The sequence below is a fragment of the Orycteropus afer genome, unplaced genomic scaffold (assembly GCF_000298275.1).
Source record: "Orycteropus afer afer isolate SDZICR_OR568_19922 unplaced genomic scaffold, OryAfe1.0 scaffold00196, whole genome shotgun sequence".
NCBI lineage: Eukaryota > Metazoa > Chordata > Mammalia > Tubulidentata > Orycteropodidae > Orycteropus > Orycteropus afer.
In genome coordinates, this window is record NW_006921783.1 from 2326931 (window position 1) to 2329415 (window position 2485).

The 2485-nt window shown below is 35.5% G+C and overlaps 1 protein-coding gene across 1 annotated transcript in view; it reads left to right on the forward strand.

Moving 5' to 3' along the window:
• The window catches only part of BRIP1 (BRCA1 interacting helicase 1), a 307450-nt gene that overhangs the window by 231915 nt on the left and 73050 nt on the right, over nucleotides 1-2485 (forward strand).

A 2485-nucleotide genomic window follows, 5' to 3' on the forward strand; every position in this document is an offset into this window, starting at 1 on the left:
TGTGCATTCTACACTTTCCTATGCCTTATGCAAATGTACAATATTTACGTATATTACTATATAATGATGGTTGATGGATAACATTAAAATAGAAGAATATGGAATAATTAAAGAAAGTAAACATAAAATAATGGTAACTTTTTTAAAAAACTAGAAATGGGCAGTAGAGCATTTTAGCAAATCATTATTAAAACAAACCACAGCCATGGCAGAAAGATTTAGCACCATCTAGAACTAAAAATTATAATACTCCATTTTTTAAAGATTCTGTTCCATTAAGAATTGTGCTCAATCACTGTTTATACCATAATTTCATATTGTAGGACATCAACATCTTATTTTCTTTCAATACTATTATAATTAGTATTTGTGTAAACTAATATAATGTTAGGAGCTCTGGTAGCATAGTGCCTAGGCACTTGACTGCTAACGAGAAGGCTGGTGGTTCAAACCCACTACCCACTCCTCAGAAGGAAGGTTGGGCAATCTACTTCTGTAGTTATACTGCCTCAGAAACCCGGGGGGGGGGGGTTCGCTATGAGTTGGGTCCGACTTGACAGCACATAACAACTACAATATAATGTTCTTTATTTATGAGAGGGATACTGTATGGTTTAAAATCAGGAATGATGTGTATCAGGATTGTATACTTTCATCATATTTACTCAGTCTATACCCTGAGCAAATAATCTCAGAAGCTGGACTATGTGATGAACATGGTATCAGGATTAAAGGAGGACTCATTAACAACCTGCAGTATGCAGATGGCACAACCTTGCTTGCTGAAAGTGAAGAGGACTTGAAGGACTTACTGATGAAGATCAAAGGTTCCAGCCTTCAGTTTTACACATCAGCATGAAACAACAATAATCCTCACAACTGGACCAATAAGCAACATCATGATAAATGGAGATAGCATTTAAGTTGTCAAAGATTTCATTTTACTTGGATCCATAGTCAATGTCCATGGAAGCAGCAGTCAAGAAATCAAACATCCTATTACTTTGGGCAAATCTGCTGCAGAAGACCTCTTTACAGTATTAAAGAGCAAGAATGTCACTCTGAAGACTAAGGCGTGCCTGACCCAAACCATGGTATTTTTAATTGCCTCATGTGCATGTGGAAGCTGGACAATGAATAAGGAAGGTCAAAGAAGAATTGATGTCTTTGAATTACGCTGTTGGTGAAGAATGTTCAACGTACAGCTAGAAGAAGGAACAAATCATCTTGGAACAAGTACAGCCAGAATGCTCTTTAGAAGCAAGGATGGCAGACTTTTGTCTCTTATACTTTGGTCATGTTATCAGGAGACATCAGTTCCAGGAGAAGGACATCATCTTTGGTAAAGTAGAGGGTCGGATGGATTGACACAATGACTGCAATGATGGTCACAAACACAGCAACAATTATGAGGATGGCACAGGACCGGACAGTGTTTCATTGTTCTGTATGTAGGGTCATTGTGAGTCAGAATCGACTCAACAGCACTAACAACAGCAAAACATTTACGAAATTTTAATTAGCTTAACACCGAAATAATTTTTTCCCAGTGAAACTATGAGGCATTCAAATAATGCAAATTAAAAAAAAACCATAGATTGACAGTAAATCGTGAAAACATGATCTCTTGACATTTGCAATTCACCCAGAAGATCTCCAGCTAACCATAATCTGACCTAATCAAAAATGGAATTTAGGTTTTTCTCAAAAATCTTGTGCACTCAAGTAAGCCCATTTGCATAGAAGCAGACAAGATCACTTTTGAATTCAGATTTGCATATATGGACAATATATGACTACAGTGGCTGAAATTTAAGTCCCAGAACACCTCATCCATTCATGTTCCTGTTTCAGTTGCCTTTTATTTCAGCATGACATTCTGCAAGTGTTTCTCTTCAAACTGAGTAATTCATTTCTATGGTTAATCTACTGATACTCTCCTTTCCTTTCTGCCTAGAAATCTCATTGTTACTTGGCATCAAATTGCATTGCAAATTGTTCTTCTAGCATTTCATCTGCTTACGTTGTCTCTCCCTGCTGACTGACCTGTTTTTTTTTTTCCTTGCTTTTAATTTTAATATTCAGCCAGTAATCTCCAGGGGAGATTAAATATATATGTATATAATTCTTCACTTTTAATCACTGTACTCAACTTCAAGAAAATACTCTTCAATTTTTTTTTTCTTTTGATTTAAGTAATACCTTAACATTCAGGAAACCACTCAAAGCAAAAGGTACATTTGTAACATACTTTGTCATTTATAAACCTTTTTCACGTACATTATTTCATTTGAATTTTCCATTAATCACTTCCAATAGCAAGGCATGTTGATACTCCACATTTTACTTGATTACTTAAAAAAGAAAAAAAAAATACAGATTGAGAGAGATTAAATTACTTTTCTAAAGTCACCTAGCTACTAAATAGCCTTTACCCTCTTGGCCCCACCTAATCCTAATCTTCAAGACCTGGTTTTTCATCTTT